Source organism: Pelodiscus sinensis, chromosome 28 (assembly GCF_049634645.1).
Source record: "Pelodiscus sinensis isolate JC-2024 chromosome 28, ASM4963464v1, whole genome shotgun sequence".
NCBI classification, from domain to species: Eukaryota; Metazoa; Chordata; order Testudines; family Trionychidae; genus Pelodiscus; species Pelodiscus sinensis.
The window spans coordinates 14,256,143-14,278,987 of NC_134738.1; the positions used below are offsets into that span (position 1 = coordinate 14,256,143).

General features: G+C 45.7%; 1 long non-coding RNA gene across 3 annotated transcripts in view; it reads right to left on the reverse strand.

Moving 5' to 3' along the window:
- LOC106732657 (uncharacterized) overlaps positions 1–22,845 on the reverse strand; it is a 118,009-nt gene that overhangs the window by 84,895 nt on the left and 10,269 nt on the right. For 2 of the 3 annotated variants that reach the window (XR_012897953.1, XR_012897955.1), the window contains one exon: positions 15,964–16,052. This is a non-coding gene — a long non-coding RNA (uncharacterized LOC106732657). The remainder of the gene's footprint in view (positions 1–15,963; positions 16,053–22,845) is intronic. The other variant, XR_012897954.1, reaches the window with a different exon arrangement.

The window sequence follows — 22,845 nt, forward strand, 5'->3', positions numbered from 1 at the left end:
AGTAATCACAGCTTAAATGCGAGATAGCATCCATTCAGTGTGGACGCTCTCTTTCGAAAAACCAGATCGCTTTTCCGATGCACTTTGTCTGTGTGGACGCTCTCTTTCGGAAGAGGTTTTTCGGAAGATCTCTTCCAGAAAAGCTTCTTCCACAAGAAGCCTGCAGTCTAAACATAGCCTCAGTCCCTCCTTCCCTCCCTCCCCCAATGTTGGATGCTCCTACACTCGCTGGGTCTAACTGAAGATTCCTGCAGTTTTCCAGAGCTGTACACTTGGCCTACCTTCGCTTCTCTTCCCGGCTGTTATAAACTACCTGGAGATTTCATTTCTGACAGCTACTTGTATGTTCATGAATAAAAATCTACTACTCGGCAGGATTTCAGTGTTAGACTGTCTGGCTGGATTGCACTTATTTAGGTAGAATGCAATCAAGCATGACTGTAAAAAATAACCCGCAATGTGCTTCCTCCCCCACCCCGTATATTACAAGCATCAGCCTTCACATTCAGAAGAGAACACACATGCACACACACACAAAAACACACGGAGGATACAGAGCTTTTCTGAAATTGAACATGCTCTTATAAGAACTAGTTCAAAGTGTTATTGATCCTGCAATTGGTGAGATATTATTTCTGGGTCAGGAAACAGATGGGGCTCTTGGTTAGCTGCAATTTATTATTTATTTCTCAGAGTACTGGTTCAAGTTGTTGTGAATAATCTAGCCCCAAATCTAGAAATTAACCTTGATGGGTCCTAGTGGCCTAGTAGTGTTGTTGCCAGTTAGAATTTGAGGTTAAAAAATGGATCGGAAGTGGAAAGAGAGAAGCAGCTGTCTCAAGCTAAGTTTAGTGGAGAAGAAGTCTGCATTTCTCTGGTGGACTCTGACTTAGTCAGACATGAGATGGATTGCTAGTTCCTAATGTATTAAGCAACTGAAGTTGTTTCTTCTGGCTGATTAGAAAATGTACCATGAAACAAATCCACGCCCATTAGGTTTTCAATGAATGCCTATTGACAAACCCAAGCATTAAAAAAACATGAGTCAGATCCCCCCAAAAAGACATGAGGTTGACTTTTAAAATCATGACAGTTTTTAAGAAATCCCACTAGTACATTTAGGGGTTTTTTTTTAATTTGCTTTCTGGTTTTGAGTGTAGGCACCTCTTGGTCACATTATCCAATTAATCCCATAACATAAGAAGTAGGGGTCAAATGAAAGTGAATAGTTAGCAGGTTTCAAACAAACAAAGGAAGTTTTTCGTCACACTGCACACAGTCAACCTGTGGAACTCCTTGCTGGAGGATGTTGTGAAAACCAGGACTTTAACAGCATTCAAAAACACTAGATAAATTCATGGAGGTTTAAGTCCTTCAGTTCTTATTAGCCAGGATGGGTAGGAAGGGTGTCCCTATCCTCTGTTTGTCAGAGGCTGGAAATGGGTGACAGGAGAGGGATCACTTGATGATTTTCTGTTCTGTTTATTCCCTCTGGGGCATTGGCCACTGTCAGAAGACAGGACACTGGGCGAGATGGGACCTTTGATCTGACCGTTCTCATGTTATCCCCACAAGTGTGCGGTAGGCGAGTGTGTTGTGCATCATGTCTATTATAGAAACACCTGCTAGGAAAACACCTTTCCTCTTTTCATGCCAGGATTCCAAAGTATCCCTGTGCATTTTATGGAGGGGTAGCACCAGGCAGCAGCCAGGTGTAGCAATATAATCTGGATCATGTAGCAAGTCAGCGGAGCGGAGCCAGGAAAAGCCCCAGGTGCTGTGATTTCTAGCCACCCGTTCCAACCATCAGCCCTCGCCCCTCTCTGATTGCCAGGGATACGGCCTAAGAGTCCTGATCTGGAGTCACCTGCTTTAACCACTACCCCCCACAGCCTGCCCTTACAGTCTCTAGCTCCCTTTCCTCGAGGGCTCTGCCTTCCTCTCTGCAAGTCACGCAGTGTGTACACTGCCCCTGTGGTTACAGAGCGCTTGCTCTCAGCTCTAACAAGCACTAACTGAGCGCCGCCTGATTATAGCCAAGTGACTCACAGGATACTTCGCTATCGCAGCGCTACCTTTCAAATGCTTCAGTCATTTTGGTCATTATTTGTCATGGCAACGGCAACTGGGGCTTTTCTTTCCTGGCCCTCCCATTAGTTTCACTCAAAACTCGCCGCTCATTGCACTCCCTGAACAAGGGGGATATTGATTTGCCGTCCAAGGCGCAGAAGCGCCCTGGCTCCTTCCCTGTGTGCTTGGCGTTGAGTTGCAGCCGGAGCCCGGCAGATTTTCCTTCCCCTTAAAGACAGGAGCAAATTGTGCCCTCTCCAGCCTGCAGCAATATTTTGTCCACTCCCAACCATCCTGTTTCCTGCCCATCTGTCTAGAGAGGAGAATAGCAGGCTGAGCTGTGGCAGGTGCCCCATCCCTCCCTGCACCCCCAGTTTCTACTAATGATCATAGAATCCTAGAGCTGGAAGAGACCTCAAGAGTCAGAGGCCAGCCCCCTACCCACGGCAGGACCAATCCCAACTAAATCAACCCAGCCAGGGCTTTGTCAAGCCGAGACTTAAAAACCTCCAGGGATGGAGATTCCACCACTTCCCTAGGGAACCCAGCCCAGAGCTTCCCCACCCTCCTAGGGAAATAGTTTGTCCCTAATATCCAACCTAGACCTCCCCCACTGCAACTTGAGCCCATTGCTCCTTGTTCTGCCATCCATCACTACTGAGAACAGCCTCTCTGGAACCTCCTTTCAGGAAGTTGAAGGCTGCTATCAAATCCACCCTCACTCTTCTCTTCTGCAGACTAAACAAACCCAAATCCCTCAGCCTCTCCTCATAGGTCATGTGCTCCAGCCCCCTAATCATTTTGTTCACCCTCCACTGGACCCTCTCCAATGTGTCCACATCCTTTCTGTAGTGGGGGAGGGGAGGGAAACTGGGCACAATCCTCCAGATGTGGCCTCACCAAGTAGCCCATGAAGAGGAATAAAGGCACTCCTCATCTTCATGGTTTTTGCTGCACGAATGCCACAATTTGACTTTTAATTATTTGTGCAGGACCTTCTGGAGTAGCAGCAAACCAGTTTCTCTTACTAGGGTCCATGCCAGCATAGTTATGTTGGCCAACCGATACTGGCAGGGTCCTCCAGGGTCGATGTAAGCTCCCACTGACAAAAAGAGTAGGAACACTGCCTCTCCCGACGACACTAGCTATGCTCACACAAGCCCCGTGCTGTTGGCCCAGCTGTTGCTACGGTGGTGGTTTTGTTGGCATACCCATGTGATCTAGGGCAGCGGTGCGCAACTTTTTTCAACCACAACCCCCATATTTTATTGTACTCGTGTTGCGACCCCCAAGGTAATTTGAGCAGCGTGGTGCTTAGATCTGGGCGGCTGGGGCTGCACAGCACGGTGCTTAGATCCGGGTGGCTGGGGCTTATGCCCACCGCTATGGCAACTCCCAGGAAGACATCCACGACCCCCTTAGGGGTCCCGACCCACGGGTTGCGCACCGCTGGTCTAGGGAGTCCGGCCAACATAGCTGCACCACTGTACATTTTAAGCGCAGACCAGGACTTTAGTTTCTCTTGGATTTTGTAGATGCAACATTACAAAGAACTTCAAATCATAGAAGATTAGGGGTGGGAGGAGACCTAAGGAGGTCATCTAACCCAATCTCCTGCTCTGAGCAGGACCAAGAGCAACTAAATCATCCCAGCCAGGACTGTGTCAAGCCAGGCTTTAAAAACCTCTAAGGATGGAGATTGCACCAGCTCTTGAGACAACACATCCCAGTGCTCCATCCACGTTGCTCACAGTTTTCATTCCACATAGTAGACGGATTTTCATTCCGCATAGTGGACATGAATGGTGATGAATTGGAGAGGGTTCCCAGAAGAGCCTATTAAAGGATTAAAAAACGTGCATATCACACACACACTCCAGGACCTTGATCTATTTAGTTTAGCAAAGAAAAGACTAAGTGGTGATTTTGTTTTTAAGTACTTACATGGGGAGCAAATAAATTGAAGTGGCCTCTTTGACCTCATGTGTAATGGTACAATGATTTTGGCTATGTCTACACTGCAGGCTTTTTGTGCAAGAACGACTATTCTTGCGCAAAAACTTGCCAGGTGTCTACACTACACAAGTGTTCTTGAGCAAGTAAATGTACAGCACAGCGTCAGAAAACAGGGCTTCTTCCGAAAGAGTTATTTCTCTCCCCACGAGGAATAAGCCTTCTTGCGCAAGACCTCTTCCACAAGAAGGCAGTGTAGACAGGCAACATGATTTTCTTGCTCAAGAAACCCCTATAGCTAGAAAGGCCATCAGAGCTTTCTTGCACAATAGAGCGTCCACACTGCCATGGCAGTGCAGACGCGCTCTTGTGGAAGACCTTTTGCACAAGAACTCTTGTGCAAATCAGTTCTTGCACAAGAAGCCTACAGTGTAGATGTAGCCTTTGTGTTTTGTTTTTCCACTCCAGCTCATCTGATGAAGTGGGTTTTACCTATGAAAGGTAATGATCCTATGTATTTGTTAGCTTCTAAGGATATGTCTACACTAGGGAGTTATTTCAAAATATAAAGGTGAGTGTCCACACTACCAAGCCTGTTATTTCGAAATAACTCCTGAAACAAAAATTTCACCATAGCACTATTCCTCTTCATAAGCAGGATATTATTTTGAAATAACTCCCTAGTATAGACATGCCCTAAGTTGCCTCTACTCATTATTTTTTAATAGTGAGTGTAATTAACCATGGAGACAATTCACTAAGGGCACGTCTTGATTACGTTTTACTTTCGAAAGAAGATATGCAAATTTGGCAGGCATTTGCGTATTTTCTTCAGATCGCTTTTTTGAAGGAGCTTTTTTCGAAAAAGCAAGCAGTCTAGACATGTTTCTTAAAACAAACCTTTTTTTCAGAGAACCTTCTTCCTCAAAAATTGAGGTTTATAGGTTCTTTTGAAAAAAGGGTTTGTTTTTTTTAAAAGAACCACGTCTATAATGCTTGCTTTTTTGAAAAAAAAAAAAACCTCTTTCAAAAAAGCGATCAGAAGATATGCAAATTCCTGCCAAATATGCATATCTTCTTTTGAAATTAAAACACAGTCTAAACGTGCCTTAAGAGTGGTGTTGGAGTCTCTATGACTAACAATTTTAAACGTCGAGAAGGGATTCCCCCCACCTCTAAGATACGGGATGTTAAAAATCAAGATATGTTTTAAGGACTATTTGGAAGAAGTTCTGTGACTTGTATTACATAGGAGGTCAGACAACCTGATTACAATGGTCCCATGTGGTCTCTGAATCTATGAATTTCACTACTGATGTAATACTATTATGTAGGCTTTGTTCTGCAGTGTTTGGACAAATAGTCTTTGTGCTAGGATATTATCGGTTTGTGGTTTTTAATCCCGAACCATGCCTAGCACTTGAGATAGGCACTTTATCAGATTTAAACAAATAAATTACCTGGAGACGACCCTGAGAGCAAATTTGGCAGTGACAGTCTGAAGAATTAAAATACAGCAACATAAAAATGCTCAAACCATCAAGTGAGAAACATGCATAAAGCTGAGTGAGTAATCACAAAGTCTTGTTTAATTCACTGGTGCAGAGCAGTGGACATCAAAGTGCAGTGAGAACAGATGGTTTCATAGAAAGGATTTAATAATACTTGTCAGCACTTTTCACTCGCATAGTGGTTTGAAAAGATTAACCAATTAGAGTTCACTTATTGCCCTTCCCATTTCATAGACGGATAGAACACTAGAACTGGAAGGGATCTTGAGAGGCATCAAGTCCACTCCCCTGCCCTCATGGCAGGACCAAGCCCCATCTAGACCATCCCTGGTAGATATCTATAGAATCATAGAAGACTAGAACGGGAAGGGACCTCGAGAGGCCATCAAATCCATTCCCCTCACGGCAGGACCAAGCACTATCTAGACCAGTGTTTCGCAAACTTTTTTTATAAAATACCCCTTTAAAAAAATAAGTACCCCCCAGTACCTGCAGTTTTCAGACACACACATTTTTTTTCTACCATTGCAACAAATGGGTGTTGTGAGAATAGCATAGATAGATCCATTTCTTCCTCTACATTTTCTAAAGTGACCAATGATTTGGGGAGCCTAATTAAGACATCAGCCCTTTGGAAGCCAGTGGACTGCACCTCTCAGTTTATATGCAGAAATCCCTCATGCACTAAGCAAAGACAAGCCAAAAGTGGGAACAGGCAATGCATTTGAGTGTTCAAACCAAGTAAACTAAGAATCAGTAACACGTGCAGCAAACTGCCTTCACTTTCACAGAGAGGGTGTCTTGGCAATTTTGTCCCTGTGTTTTTACTATCCCTTATCTGACAAGCTGGAAGGTTGCCATGTTCTAAATCACAGAAGCATAGAAATGTAAGGCAGGAAGCAACTTCGGGAGGTCATTTAGTCCAGCCCCTTGCGCTGAAGCAGAACTAAATAAACCTGGACCATCTGTGACAGGTGGACTTTAAGAACAGGGTTAGACAAACTACAGTGAGGGGGATTCCACAGCCTCTTCTAATAATTTATTCCAGACCTTAAATAATCTTATAGTTAGAAAGTTTCTCATATCTAGCCTAAATCTTCCTTGCTGCAAATTAAACCTGTTCCTTTCTCACCTACCCTCAGGGGCCATTATAAAGAAGAGTGTGACTGATTGCTCTCCATGCCCACTAACATATTTGAATTCTTTAAGCAGGTGCTCCCTTCCTCCCAAATCACAAAATGATAAAAGCAAATAACGCCCAAGCCACCTCCCCTATTCGCATTCCCAGAGCTCTGGAAAGAACAGGAGAAAAGCCAGTAATTTTCCCCAAAGCATACTCCATCGCTATGAGCACACAGACTTCATAGAGAGATCTATAATGCATTCATTGCTTAAAATAATGTTAATCATTTAAGTACTTGCTTTTCCTGGCTGTACTCTAGGCACTGTATTGCTATAAAATAGGTTAAACCTCGTAAGTGATCAAGTTAAAACCTTGCTGAAACAAAGGTTTGACCATGTCCTCCTTGGGTTTTGCCCACGAAAGCTCATGATACTATGAATATATTTGTTAGTTTCAAACATGCCACAGAACTACATGTTGTTTTTAAAGTTACAGACGAACACGGTTACCCTTCTGAGACAATTTTTAAAAAAAGACAGTTATGAGGCCATACATAAAAACAGAGCATACTGGAATCTTTCCCCAAATTAGCAGTGTTTGGATAGAGCATTACACTGACCAGCTGTAAGTGCATGTCTGATCTTGTCTACACTAATCCACATGACTTCAGCTATCCAAATAGTGTAGTTGAAGCCAACATACTCACTGCAGCATCTTGTGTGGTAAGGTTGGTGTGGTTCCTCTCCAGTTGATGCTGGCTACTCTTCTCATCCTGGTGGATTACCAGCATCAATGGGAGAATGCTCAGAGATCAATTTATCGTGTCTAAGCAGACATGATAAATCGATGGCCAGTGGATCGATCACTGTAGCATCGATCTCTGGAGTAGTGGAAACAAGTCCTTGATGTGTGGAAGACTATGAGGCTACGTCTAGACTGCATTCCTCTGTCGACAGAGGGATGACAATCAAGCACATTGAAATTGCTAATGAAGCAGGGATTTAAATATCCTGCACTTCATTAGCATAAACATGTCTGCTGCTTTCTTCTAAATGGAGTTAAACAAAAAAAAAAGGCAGTCTAGACGCAGATCTGTCGAAAAGGCTTTATTTTCGACAGATCCGCATCTAGACTGCAGGGTTTTTTTCGAAAAAACTCTGTTTAGAAAAAAGCGGTGGCCATGTTTATGCTAATGAAGCATGGGATATTGAAATCCCTGCTTCATTAGCAATTTCAATGTGCCTAATCTACCTCTCTCTGTCAACAGAGGAGTGTAGTCTAGACACACCTGAGAGGGAGGGAAGAAATTGAGAGGCAGAGCAGGAAAGCCAAGCAGCCTTCTGGTGTATAACCCTGGAGAACTCAGAGAAACGACATCTTTTGGTTTGGGTCCTGTCTGCATTCACAGCAGGCCTTTGTAAATTCCTTGTAAATAAAAAAAGATTGCATTGAAAAAAAAAAAAAAACCCCACCAGACTCTATTATCAATTTCTGTTCGCAACGGGATCATCTCCAGAGAGCTGAACTTTGACTAGCTGTTCAGGTCAAAAAGGGGCAACGGTAGTAACAAAAATAGCTCTGCAGGCAGATTAATCACGACACCCAGTGTTTGCTAAAGCAACAGACTGCGCTCTTGACAAAAATGAACAGTGTTGTGTAGCTCAGAGAAATATTGCTCAAAAGGGCATTCGGATGTTGTTTCCCATGGGTAAGGAACGGTGATTTAAAAGACTAGTCATTGTGAGCAATATCGATGTATCCAGTCTGCAGTTGAGTGAGAAAGTGCTTTACACTTGCATAGACATTTTCTCTTAATTTTGGGGTACCTACATTTTGGTTCTCAAGGTGTCGGTATTGCTAAGCTGATCATTTTTCCTGTTAATCGCTTCTAGATTAATATCACGGCTGTTTACAGCACCGGCTGTTAAAAACTGGAACACGGAATGTCCATGCTGAGACCAAACTGGTTAACGTAAAATACAGAGAGTTGCTGTAAGTCTACCTTGTGAGAAGGGGGCTGAAAAACTTCTGTGCATCAGAGAAGGAGAGTAAGAGCATCTGTATGGCCATGTCTATACTACAGATATGAAGAGTTGCTGTCAATCTTCCTGGGTTTGAATTAGTGGGTCTAGTGAAGACACGCTAATATGAACTAAGGGGGAGCTCCCGTTGATGCCGGTAGTCCTGCTTTTATGAGGAGTAAGGGAAGTCAACAGGAGAGCATGCTCCCGTTCACCTCCCATTTTGTGGTTTAAGTTAAGATACTTCAACTTCAGCTACATTAATTGCGTAGTTTAAGTTGGGTTTCATAATTCCAGCATCTCCCCTAGTGTAGACGAAGGGTTTATGAATGCCTGTTATTAACAGGTATGTTGTGAGCAAGACACGAGAAGTCATCCTTCTGCTCTACTCTGTGCTGATTAGGCCTCAGTTGGAATAGTGTGTCCAGTTCTGGGCACCACATATGGAAAGATGTGGAGAAATTGGAGAAGGTCCAGAGAAGAGCAACAAGAATAATTAAAGTTCTAGAGAACATGACCTATGAAGGAAGACTAAAAGAATTGGGCTTGTTTAGTTTGGAAAAGAGAAGATTGAGAGGAGACATGCTAGCAGTTTTCCAGTATCTAAAAGGGTGTCACAAGGAGGAGGGAGAAAATTTGTTCTTCCTGGCCTCTGAGGATAGCAAAAGGGCTTAAACTGCAGCAAGGGCAGTTTAGGTTGTATATTCGGAAAAAGTTCCTAACTGTCAGGGTGGTTAAACACTGGAATAAATTGCCCAGGGAGGTTGTGGAATCTCCAACTCTGGAGATATTTAAGAGTAGGTTAGATAAATGTCTTTCAGGGATGGTCTAGACAGTACTGGGTCCTGCCAGGAGGGCAGGGGACTGGACTCGATGACCTCTCAAGGTCCCTTCCAGTCCTAGTATTCTATGATTCTCAATTACCCTGAAGCTCTGAGTTGGGACGGGTTTTTTTTGTTTGTTTTGCTCAGGAATCAAATTTTGGACATAAACTGAAAGTTTGGGAAGTTTCAATACGCTCTGTTTCTAGACCATGTTTTCTACAGTCTAAAACTATAAAACACACAAATCTAACAGTGTATACTGGCAGTGTGGGGCACGGTACCCCTTTAGTTACACCGCTACACTGGTACAGTGATGCTAATTCACAATAAAGTACATGGACAACTGCTGCTAGGAAGATGCCAAATTACCACAACTAACACCTGGCTCTTCCCACTAACCTACAGGATCCTCTCCTTTCTCTTGTGCCTTCAGAAAAATTTTATAAAGAAGTCGCATATGGTACATCTAGATAGCAGTTTTATTTCTGAATAACTGACGTTATTTCAAAATAACAAAATGCGCGTCTACAGAGCTAGCTATTATTTCAAAATGTCAAGATGGAGGACTTTTTACTCCGGCTCCTGTAACTTATTTTACAAGGAATAAGAAAAGTCAAAGGAAGAGTGTTCTTCCTTCAACTTCCTGCTGTGTAGACAGCACCAAAAACCGAATTAAGCTATTTCGACTTCAGCTACTCAATTGATACAACTGAAGTTGCATATATTAATTCGATTTTTGCTCTGCAGTGTACATGCCCATAGTGTATATCACTTGCCCAGTAAACTGTCCAGTCAACACCACAGTCCAGAAATGCTCTTGCTGATTTTTAAATTAAGAATTTTGCAACTTCCTTTTGCTGTCCAGTTTCTAGCTCGTGAAATATTTATAAAATTAGGCATCAATTCATTTAATTGTTTCTTCTGGTATCTAGTCTGGTATTCATCCCTTGAATTGATTTTCCCATAAAGACCATTTTGGAGTCCGTTTCATTTATTTATTTATTCATTGCTAACAATAGTCTGCTTCTTTCGCAGGGAACTGGCTACTTCTGTAATCATGGTTAATTGCTCTGCTTGGAATTCACTTAACTTTTCTAATGACCGAGGAAGAAGTCAAGAATGCTCATATTTTTGCCAGCCCCAACATTGATGGATTTGATTTTTATGTTCCCCTATTTGCATCCCTCCAGTTGATTAGTTCATATATACACCTCCCCGTAACAAATTATTTCTTTTGGAGCTATGAACTTTGGCTTTTTTCTTTTCCAAAAAGAGAAGAAAATATCTGCAGAACCCTCTGTCACACATCTTGAGTGGGACCTGATTTGATTTAAAAAAAAAAAAAAAAAACCATTGAAAAACAAACGCTATGCAACCCCTGAGGACCTCCGTTCAAACTGACCTAGCCTACGGTGTAGACAACCACATCAATGGGGCTATATCTACACTGTAGCTTTTTTGGGGGTGGGAGGGGGGAGAAAGCTACGCAAATCACACTCCGCAATTTGCATAGCTTTTGACGATTGCTTTTCCAGAAGAAACTTTTCTGACATTTGGCCCCGTGTAGACGGGACCGAATGGCGGAAAAGCTTCCTCTTTTGGAGGAGCCCTTATTACTCGTAGAACGAGGTATACAGAGCTCCCTGAAAGAGCATATCTGTTGTTCCGCTTTTTTCCACGGAAGAGCAAATGTGTTCCCTGGATGCTGAGGGGTTTTTCCGAGATATCTAGACGTTTTTCTAGACATCCCCTGAGAGAATTCTCCTGTTGACATAGCTACAGCCCCTTGGGTCTGAACAATTCCTATGCAGCTGAGATAAGTCAGTGTACTAGGTACCTCTGCATGAAAAGCACTGCAGAAGTGCTGCTCCAGGGTTTTGAGCATAGACCTCTCGGCCTTGTCCCTATGCCTGGCTGCTTCTTGAGGATCCACCTGTAAGGACCTATGAGCCTGATTCTCATGTTGCAAGCCCACAATTACCCCGGGGCCTGGTGCTTCAAAGTCTTAGAGCCGCGGGCTGTTTAAATCGCCACCGGAGGACTAGGTGGCATGCAGCAAATGGTCTACCCCTAGAGGGAACGGGATCAAGAGATGGAAGCCTCACTCAATACTTCAATGCTTTAACTCTTTTCCCTTCTTTCTTGTCTCTTTAATAAGGAGTGAAAGGGACGTTGGGTGGTGTGGTTGCCATGGCATTAAGCAGGCCGAGGGCTCTGCCCACCGAACGTGGTTTAACAGGCCCACCAAGGTGGGCGTGGGGGGGTAAAGGGGCAATTGCTCTGGGGGGTCCAGCAATTTGGAAGGGCAGTAGCAGCCAGAGAGGCTGTTTAAATCACCGCCGGAGCACCGCCGTGCACTCCAGGTGGCCGAGAGATGCACGGAGGGCAAGGGGCGGTGCGGCACGCTCCAAGCAGTGCTGAGGGCTTGCTGCCCCGAGCCCAGTCCCTTCCCTGCAAGGAACCCGGCCCTTCCAGGAGCACGGAGCTGCCCCCCCTTTGCCCAGTGGCCCCGGAGGCTGTCGGCCCCATTGTTCCGTCAACACCATTTTTGACTCTCCAGTGCCTTTATTCCATTTAGATTAATCAACTCGTGCCCTGAGGGATGCCTATCCCCCAGGCAGGGCGGGAATCTTTCTTGGGTCGGGGGACTGCTGACCCACAGAACAGTCAGTCAGGGGCCACACAAGTGAGAAAGAAAAAACCCTCCAACCCTCACAGACGTGGCCCCCAACTGAGAAGGAGAAAGACACTCCCCACATTCCCCTCACACTCCAGAGCCTTGGGGGGCCAGGCTAGTAAATTGTGTGCTCCAGCCTCACTGTGGGGCGGCGAGAGAGGGCTGGAGCACCAGCACAGCTCCCCAATTCTGGGGGGAGAGCCCTGAGCCTCGGGTGCCAGATGTAAGAAAGCCAGGGGCCACATCTAGCCCCTCGGCCTTATGTCCCCCACCATTGCTATATCCTATTGCTTACACATCCCAGCACACAGTTTAGCGATACTGCCAAGGCTGCTGCGAGGAGAAATTTTGACTCTTCCTCATCTTGATTACACACATGGGAAGGAACATAGGAGCCCTGTAAAAGCAGCCCTGCTCCCTGCCCTGGTAACCATGAGTCACACAAGTGGCCTTCCTTCAGTTCAGTGGGCTGCCAGTTTGTCATAACCACAACAGCCTCCTGGGGTAGCCATTTTGCTAACTGCACTTGCGTACCTCGAATTAGCAGTAGTGGGGGAGGCGGTGGACAGAACCCCTGGACCTTTGGAATCGCCAGACCCTAGACCAATCGCCCCACACTATGCAAAGCAATGGGGAGGATTCCTTACTCCAGTCCCTTCTGCTTTCAAGCTTGGTTATAACATTGGCCTCACCAATGGATTTTCCATTCCTTAGACACGTTATACATATTAAGCATCTTTAACATGTTTCACGTAACTGGTTCCTCTTCTATCATCTCCTTTCATTTAGTCAGTGTCTTTCGGGTACTGAGGAATGGAAAACAGCATGCAGTATCCCAGGTGATGTCTAACGGGGCTCGCATCAAGAACTATCAACTCCCTGTTGCACCCTCTACTGGGGGCTTTGTTATTTGGATATGATCAGGAAATGAAATGGCAAAACTTGGATTGATAAATCAAGATGGTTCTGGCTAAGATTGATTACTACTGCTCGCGGCAGAATGAAAAGGGTTAAATTAATCTAGTGTACATTTTAACTAACAGCAATTCCACATCTTACTGAGTTATTGATTTTATCTTCCTCCAGCAAGTTCTCAAAATGACTTTTTTGTTCAGTACAATAGGAGCCTTTTGCTACTGCACCCAGGCAAATAAAGTGGGTGTGATTACTATGAATTGATCTTACTTCTTGGAGACCAAAGCCCAAGGGCTGAAATTATCCAGGGATGAATTTGACCAAAATGAGTTTTCAGAGGTCTCGCATCTGTTTTTTTTTTAACTCCAAGCATATGTACAACAAGCTGGATGGAGAACAACAACAAAAGCACGCATACATATGGCATTAAAGTGGGATAATCCCCATTCTGTGGACAGATCTCAATCTATCTATTTTAGAAATGTGCATCTGTCAGTCCGCATGAGTCTGTTTGTTCAAGAACTCCTCCTAAATGACAAGAGCTAGGAATACCAAATGTGGTAGGCGGCTTCCTCTTCTCCTAACTTAACCCATGGCCAGGGCTTGGCTGTGCCAAGAAAATGGGAAGTGCTGGGAATGGGACTGTTTTCCGTAACATGGAAAGGGAGGGGCACGGAGCGGAGGGACATGATACTCATAGTGGCCACTGGGCGGCAGCGAACTCGCAGCAGCAGGAGCTAAGCTGCCGAGTAATCACTGGGGGCAGCCGCACGTCTAGGAGAATGGCCAGCAGGGCTTGGACTCAGCATCTTGCCTGCCCCCAGACCAGGTAAGCAGCCCCCTCCCCCCACCAAACCCTTTCCACTCTGGCCCTTGTCTGCAGTACTGAGGGTGGGGGAGGGGGGGAGGCCCATTCTGGCCAGGGGGGCTGTGGGAAGACAGAAGGACCCTGGTGGCTGGGGGGGGGGGGGGAAGGAGAGAGGAAAGGCCCTGTGAGATGGAACCCCCTGCCCCGAGGCCACCCTTACCCACAACCCTCAATCTTACACCCCAAGCTTCCTGTCCTGCCCTCCCCATCCCCAAGGCCCTGCTCTGACTCCGGGACCCCTCCCATACTGCCAGCCCCCTGCCCTGAAGCACCTGAGCACCACAGGGTAAGTTTTCTAGAATCCATATAAAGATTCTTTATAGCGGCGTAGCTACTTGTGTATGGGACGGGGAATAATTAGATAGATATGAGATGGAGGATGCACTACAGACTTCTGCCAGTTTAGCTATACAGGTTGAACTTCTCTAGTCCGGCACCCGCGGGACCTGACGGATTCCGAATGAAAATTTTCCAGGCTATGGGAGGTCACTATTGTCCAGCAACACTTGCACTGCTTAGTGGGCTGTTAGAAGACACTGGGAGTAAATTAGTGCTAAACAACAGCACATAACACTGAGAGCCAGGACTGGTGGCGGTAAACAAACATTATGGAACCACGGGAAACTTGGCCACACCCATAATAACCCGTATTATATATTGAACTGTTGTAGCGCTGTAGCTCCCGGTTTAGCAGTACTGATCAGAAGCATGATGCAGGTGACTTATTGGACAGAGCTGTGTTTCCATTGTAGCATAGAGTAACATCCTGAACTTGTACTTGTCTAGCTTGTTTTGCTCATAGGACGTGGCTTTACTGCACAGGTATAAAGTGCAGTTTTGCTAGGACAAGTGTCCATACTGGAAGTGCTTTTCTGGTATAACACGCCTGTGCTCCTATATTTATCAAGCATTTCTAGCGTGGACCTGGCCTCAGTCACTCTAAAGCTAGGTCTACATTGCCAAGATTTTGCGCAAATACTTTTAATGCAAGAGTTTATGTGCTAAAATATTTGCACAAGAGAGCGTCTACACTGGCATGAGCTTTTGTGCAAGAGATGGGCTTTTGCGCAAAAGCATCCGTGACAGTGTAGACACTCTCTTGCGCAAGAAAGCTCCTTTGGCCCTTTTAGCCACCAGGCTTTCTTGCGCAAGAAATTCATGTTGCCTGTCTACACTGGCCTCTTGCGCAAGAACAGTTGTGCAAGAGGGTTTATTCCTGATCGGGAGCTTCATAGTTCTTGCGCAAGAAGCACAGATTTCACACATTAGAACGTCAGTGTTCTTGAGCAAAAACTCCCCGCCAGTGTAGACAGGCAGCATGTTTTTGAGCAAAACCATGCCAATATAGACACAGCCTAATAGCAGTATAACTGTAGCCACACTAGGGCCTATCCCAGTACTTTTTATTGTGCAGAAAGTATCATATCCACATGCAGTAAAACTTCAGTGTAGACCCTGCCTTGCATACAGATCTAGCTGCAGCAAGCCGTGGCAGTCCCTGTCCAAGTAGAAAAAGATGAACAAAAAAGGAAAATAATTGAAAAAATAATAAGAGTCAGGAGCTGATTAATGAGAAGACACGTTGAGTAATTATTGTACAAATCATTCCTGTAGAATTTTTCCTGCTAAGAGATTGCCTTTTCATGGAGTAATTCTGACATTTTGCGTTGTGCCCTAAAATTAATTTCCACATACTTGTGTGTGAGTGTCAACATGTGCTTGCTTGTTCTGAACTTGAACTAGATCCAGACAGTCAGATTCATCACTCTCCTAATCAAGGAAGGCTCCTGATTCTGACTCTGTTCTGAAGCGGCCACCTTCGCCAAGATACAACGATGAGGAGAAAGCTACAGCGACCAGGATTATGGGAGATCCCCAAACCATCTCTGTGGCACAGATTTTGTAGAAGAGCAAGTGTCAATGGACAAAACTCTCAGCAATTCTTAAGACAGGAAATACTTAAAAGCAAATCTCCACATCCAGCGTTGATTGACTTCTTACCGTATTTACCTGAGGGTTCTCTACGAGCTCTGATCACATGCCATCGTATCCCTTTATTTCAGTTTGGTGTAAACACCAGACTTCTTAGTCTGGGGGAAAGGGAAAGAGGAAAAAGCATTACTAAGAGCAGACGAAAAGGGGTGTCAGTAAGATTTATGGGCCACGTATCATTACGGAAAGATTGTAGGAGGTAAAAGGTAGGCAGTGGCATTAATTTATAGAACCTTGTTATGACAGACTTCTCGATCAGAAATGAAAGAGGTGCTATTTAAACAAAAGGAGACTGTCTGGAAAGTTGTAAAGAGTTCTCCTATCACAATCCTGAGGTAAACTGTTCAGCTTTCAAGGGCTGGCCGGTGACCGTTCCAGTCAGAATTTAACTGAAGGATTGTCTACCCCAGTGACGGGTCACAGACTAACAAGGGGACCGCACAGAGGGCCCTCCATCTCAGTGGGCCACAAGAATGGATAGGGCCATTTTGCTAAGTGCACGCATTTCCCTAACATTTGTGGGGTGTGCCAATTGAACTGTAGCAGTGCAAGGCTAAAGACCAGAAATGTCCTCAGACCCAGATGACTAGAAGTGCCAATATACTAGTGTGGACATACCACTAAGAACATAAGAATAGCAGTACTGGGTCAGACCAAAGGTCCATCTAGCCCAATAGCTTGTCTGCCGACAGTGGCCAGCACCAAGTGCTCCGGAGCGGGTGGACTGAAGACAATGATCAAGTGATTTGTCTCGTGCCATCCATCTCCAGCCTCTGACAAGCAGAGGCCAGGGACACCATTCCTACCCCCGGCTAATAGCCTTTTATGAACCTAATCTCCATGAATTTATCTAGCTTCTCTTTAAACTCTGTTATAGTTCTAGCCTCCTCTGGCAAGGAGTTCCACAGGTTGACTATGCACTGTGTGAAGAAGAACTTTCGCTTATTAGTTTTAAACCTGCTACCCATTCTTTTCATTTTGTGTCCTCTAGTCCTTATTATGGGAACTAATGAATAACTTTTCTTTATTCACTGAATTAGCAGCAAATGCCTATGGTATCCAAAGAGACCTTAAAGGCCAGAGGTTGTTTCCACTGCTTCTTCTGCAACAAAGATTATGGGATTTGACCTTTCTATGTTCAGTGTCTATTTTCCTCTACCACAATCCTCTTAAACAAAGGCAAGAAGAGGTGAGGCTGAATAAATAAATATTGTGCATCTATAGGAATGGAAAAGCATTAGCAAAGCACACAATGTATCAGAAAGAGAGAACGTTTGCCTTGAAGGGGCCCGGCGTCCCATTTTTTAATTAGACACAAATCTAACTCTGCCCTAGCTGGGATGACACACACCAACCTAAAGTGGACAGTGTTATTCAAGAGAGCATCCCTGTACATGTGGGAAGATTATGCACATAATCACCTGCGCTATATGCCAATGATGCTGTGGAGAGGTGATTAAAAAGCGAGCCTGGAATTGGCTACTGGAGGAGAAAGGCTGTCTCCTAAACATGTAAACTGCATCTAAATGAAAATATGAAGCCTCTCATGTTTAAAGCTTACAGCTGCCAGCGCATCTCGGGTATTACCTGGAGTGTAAATTAGCAAACGGATTCCGGTACCGTCACGGAAATAACAAAAGTTCGGTGTGGCCAAGAGCTCTGGAGATGAGGTGGTTTGGGTGTCATTTGGAAACTTATTTTCTTTTAGGCTTGATGAAAAGATTAATTTTTTCTTTCCCTCCTTGTAATATAACAACAATGCAAATCTTCTACTCTTACTCTCTGAGTTGTAGAGCAAAACAGTGCTTCATTTCGCTTGGTCCACGACGACCCCTGGATCCCTTTCTGCAGTGCTCCTTCCTAGACAGTCACTTCCCATTCTGTAGGTGTGAAAATGGATTGTTCCTTCCTAAGTGGAGCACTTGGCATTTGTCCTTATTAAGCTACATCCTATTTACCTCAGACCATTTCTCCAGTTTGACCAGTGCTTTGTGAATTCGGCGCTATCTGCCAAAGCCCCCCCTCAGCTTGGTATCACCTGAAAATTTTAAGCGTACTCTCTATGCCATTATCTAAATCGTTGATGAAAACGTGCAGAGCTTTCTTTGTCTTTCGGTCAAATGTCGTCTGTCATTCCCTCCACTGTGCTTCCTCCCATCCCTCTAGCAGTGCCTTCTAAAGAGGCATAATTGTGCACTCACAGAAAGCTGCTCCTGTCTCATCGCTTCCTGTCCCTTTCTTTCCCCTGCTCCCATTTATCGTTAAGTACTGGAATCAATTGCCTGGGGAGGTTGTGGAATCTCCATCACTGGAGATATTTAAGAGCAGGGCAGACGGACACCTGTCAGGGATGATCTAGATGGTGCTTGGTCCTGCCAGGAGGGCAAGGGGCTGGACTTGATGCTTCGAGGTTCTTTCCAGTTCTAGGATTATTACTTGAATTGCAATGGCACCTACAAACAAAGATCAGGGCACCACTGATAATCTGTCCACTGCTAGGCTCTTCCCCATGATGCTTGCCATCTAAATAGATGGGGGTGGGGGGAGGGCCCTGGGCCCGGTTGCTGAATGTGTGTAGGGTTGCCAGGTGTCTGGTATTTTCGCCTCCTGGCAAGGGGACAAAAAAAAAAAAAAAAAAAATCTGAAAATACCGGACTTTTTTTTTTTTTTTTTTTTTTTTTTTTTAAAACAGGCTAGGAGGTGAAAATACTGGGCTGTCCGGGTTAATACCTCCTGCTTCCCGGCTGGAGTCAGACCATGGTGGTCTCCACTCCAGGGGCCCCTACTTAGACTGCCCCAGCTGGGCCTTAATTGGCTGCTCTCTGCCATGGCACCAGGCTCGCCAGTCCCAGACCTCTCCCTGGGCTGGGTTTAACCCTTGTTAGGGCCAGTGCATGGTGGTGTACCTGCCCCCCACCTTTTACAAAGGCATTCAGTCTTGATTTAAAGGCTTCAGCTGATGGCAGATCCGCTACATCCCTAGGTCCATGGTTCAAGCGGTTTGTTACCCACACTTGAACCCGTGCGCCTTATTTTTCTAGGCTAGCTCGGACAGGGCCCTTCTCATTAGTAGGCCTCAAAGTGCTCCACACAGGGTGTCAGTAGCATTGCCCTTGTTTTACACATGGGGAAATGAAGGCACAGACAGCTGAAGCTGCTTGCTCTAGGTGACCCAGCAGGTCAACGGCAGAAATTGGAATAAAAGGCAGGTGGATTTAGGTCTCCTGTGTTCCAGTCCAATGTTCTACCCCCTTAAATTAGGGCTTCTCAAATTTTTTGGCTTCTGGCCCACCTTACTCAATGCAGAACTTTCCGTGGTCCATCAGCCATCCACCCATGATGACAAAATGGGCGCAGGAGCAGCTTGGGTGAGGGTTTGGCTGGGAACTCAGGTGCAGGAGCAGGCTGAGGGTCTGGGAGGGAGGATGCAGGAATGAGGTGAGGTTCAGGGTCTGGGCATGAGGGGAGGAGATGGGGGATGCCACTCCCACGCACTGACCCCGGTGCTCCCATTGGCTGTGATTCCACCCAATGGGAGCAGCAGAGAAAACCTCCAGGTGAGCAGTGTCCCCTGGGGGCACGGGGAGCAGCAGCCCACCTGCAAGATAGTTGGGGACCACTAATGGTCCATGGACCACACTTGGTGTGTCCCCTCTAAGGGAAGTGTGGACTCTCCCTTCTAGGAATACTTTTGAGAACGGTGGTGAAAATCTGCAGCCACGTCCCTACCCAAGAACTCCAGGTGGAGGTTTGCTCCTCTCCAGAGGGAGTTGAAGGTCTCTGGCACTCACTGTTACACCTGCGTGTATGATCGACTGAGGGTTTCGTTCTCCAGAGCTGTCAATCCAATACCCGCCAGCAGCATTATATTCACCTAAAGTAGAAAACCCTGGCAAGACCTTAGCCATAGCACCCAGCGAAGGCGGGCACTACTATTACCTTAAAACTCTTGGCATGGGCCTGTTGCTAATTAATTACTTTTACTCTTAAGTGGTGTTCCCTGTGTGGAACACATTACTCTCATGTGCTGTATTCGGCCACGACTTGCAGGGGATAGCACTTTCCCGGCACAGGATATGAGGGGAAAATGGCACCTCTGACCTTTCTATTCCCCCCCCCCCCCCCCCCAAGTGACTTTTGAGGTATTCAGACACTGCTGTCTTCACAAAAATACGTATGGAGACAGACTCATCTCATAGAGCTGGAAAGGACCTTAAGAGGTCATCGAGTCCAGTCCCCTGCCCTCATGACAGGACCAAGCACCATTCCTGACAGATTTGCCCCAGATCCCTAAATGGCCTCCTCAAGGATTGGACTCACAACACTGGGTTTAGCAAGCCAATGCTCAAACCACTGAGCTACCCCTCCCGCATGCCCATTTTGTTGGCATGTGTGGTCAGGGCTGGCTCGAGGCAGCAGGCCTGCGTCGCATGCGTGGCTCCACCCCTGGACGCACGGTGCATGCACAGCCCCGCCCCTCCGGTGCACTGCACACCTTACAGCTGTGACTGGGCTCGCCTGACAGCAGCTCTAAGGGCTGCCGCGCAGCCCCCAGCCCTGGGCACGTGGCGCCTGATGGCAGCTCTAAGGGGCACTGCATGGCCGGGTGCATGGCGCCCCTTATAGCTGCCATCAAGCGCCCCCCATAGGTTGGTGCCCTGGGCAGCTGCCTGGCTAGCCCCCTCCTTAATCCGGCCCTGTGTGGTTGGCTGGTGGTTCACGGAAAACATATCATCCTCTTGATGTCAGACTGTGTCTGACATTGATTCTTCTAAATCCAGTTGCTACTTCAACACCTGAGCAAAGTTTCAGTATGTACTGTTATAGAAGGGGCACAAAGTCTGATTCAAAGAGCAACACAATAGAAATGATCACTATTCCCCTTTTTTTCACCCCAGCCATGTGCGGAATAAATTTGTGCACACCAGGCATGTGTGAATGTGCACCACTATTCAAAACACACACCTAACTGTGGGCATTCTGCTAATTAACTGGGTAGCATTTGACTCGCTCCTGAGCCACTGCACAGCTTCTAAGGAACACCCGCCCCGACCATGCATGCTGAGCCATGCAGGCAGGCCCAACAACCTCAGAAGAGCCACATATTACTTTCTATAGGTAACTGCATGGTTGTAATGAACCTTCCCACTCTAGCCAGATCACCTTGCAGGATGACGACGTAATTAGGCCCCCAATCAGTCTGCCTTCAATGAGAAGATAATAGACTTTGTAGATTTCAGACAGGCCCTAACACCAACCTCTTCTGAGTTCCAGCTAGAAGTTCTTGCACATAACAAAGTAGTATCTCTAGTGATATATTCAAATAAAAGCCTGAAAGCTCTGAAACTACAAAGGGAAAAGGCTCAACAGGTAGAACCTTCAAAGTATTTAGAAGCCTCTTAAACTATGGGCTGTACAAAGCAGAACAGATTTGGAAATCCAGCACTATGGAGCTGCTCTTCCTCTTTTGCATTACATTTTTTCCCCCTTTCATAGCCGAGAAGCCACAGGTGACAGCTGAGACTTGAGTCCCCTGCCTCGACTTTCGCGCTGTGGTTGGGAGGCATGCTGTGTAGCAAATTAAAACCCAACGGTCTCAAAATTAAACTCTGATGACTACGAACAAGGGCTGGCTTTGGTCTCCGCTTCTCTCGATGCCTGTGCTGGGTGCAATTTGGATCAAACCTTTCATGAAGATCAGTGCACCCCTTTTATTTCCCAAACATCTACTACTTGAAAAGCTCTCCCTAGAATCCCCTGAAGAGGAAAGATTATAAAGCCAGATATGCTGCTGCACCTAAAATACTCCAGCCAGAAGATGGATTAGGAATCAAAAGAAATGAACTTGGATATAATCTCAAAATCATGTTTCTCCTTCCATCAACCTGCAACCCCAAAGACGTGTATAGTGGGAAAAGTTATTGATTGTGGTTCTTACTCACTTTTCTCCTAAAATGCTCCCTTCTTACAACAGTATGGCACGAATGTTTGAAGAGAAGCCGCTCAGATTGGTTTTTACTTTCGAAGGTCAGAACAGTTATTATCGTAGTTGTATTAGTGTGGAATTTAGAGGATCAGCTCTGGATCAGGGTGCCTGGATGCTGGCCCAAGGACCAGATGGAGACATTACAATTAGTGTGCCAGCCCAGGAGAATAGCAGAGTAGAATTTTTTATTCCCAGCATCACCCCCATAACCCTGGTTGCTCTCTTGCATTAGGGAAAAACGAATCTGCGAATTGTCCTTATCAGTAGCTGATCTCAGCTGGCTACATCAAGCTAAAAGTGACAGTGCCTTATCTCCACTATGACCAGATCTATCCTAGCGTTATGTCTACATTGTAGGCTTCTTGCGCAAGAACCTTTTTGCGGAAGGGATCATCCACAAAAAGTTCTTACGCAAGAAAATGCCCACACTGCATGGACGCTTCTGCACAAGAAAGCTCTGATGGCCATTAACAGAATGGCCATCAGAGCACCTGTGCTTTTTCTGATAGGCTGTTTTTGCACAAGAAACCCCTGTTTTTGCACAAGAAACGCACACACACACCTCTTGCGCAAAAAGGCTTATTCCTCGTAGAAAGAGGAATAACTTGCGCAAAAAGCCCCTTCTTTTACAATATACTGTACATTTTCTTGTGCAAAAACATGCTTGCTGTGTGGGTGCTATGAGTTTTTATGAAAAAACTCTGCAGTGTAGACATAGCCTAGGAGGCAAAGTCAAACTAAGGTTACACAACTCCAGCGATGTGAATAGCATAGATGGAGTCAATGTACACGAGTTCTTCTTACTGCTGGGAGGAAGGTCACCAGGAGAAACTCCCATTGGCTGCCCTTCCTCCTGATCTGGTTGAGTACTGGAATCAATGGGAGCATAATCAGTGGTTGACTTA